The sequence below is a fragment of the Sinocyclocheilus anshuiensis genome, unplaced genomic scaffold (genome assembly GCF_001515605.1).
Source record: "Sinocyclocheilus anshuiensis isolate Anshui unplaced genomic scaffold, SAMN03320099.WGS_v1.1 scaffold666, whole genome shotgun sequence".
Classification (NCBI taxonomy): Eukaryota; Metazoa; Chordata; class Actinopteri; order Cypriniformes; family Cyprinidae; genus Sinocyclocheilus; species Sinocyclocheilus anshuiensis.
The window spans coordinates 576-844 of record NW_015547661.1 but is presented as its reverse complement, the minus strand read 5'-3'; positions in this window follow the sequence as shown (position 1 = coordinate 844).

Below are 269 nucleotides of genomic sequence, written 5' to 3'. Positions count from 1 at the left end.
ACATTAGAAGCTGTTGCCCCCATCAAATTGAAAAAGTTTAGAGAAAAACGTACTGCGCCATGGTACAACGGTAATACCCATTCTCTCAAGAAAAAAACTCGTAGTCTTGAGCGCAAATGGAGAAAAACTAACTTGGGAATTGCGTGAATTGCGTGGAAAAACAGTATGTCCAGCTATAGACAGGCTCTAAAAGCTGCCAGGGCCGACAAACTAATAAAACTCATAGAAAATAACCAAAACAATCCAAGGTTTTTATTTAGCACAGTGGC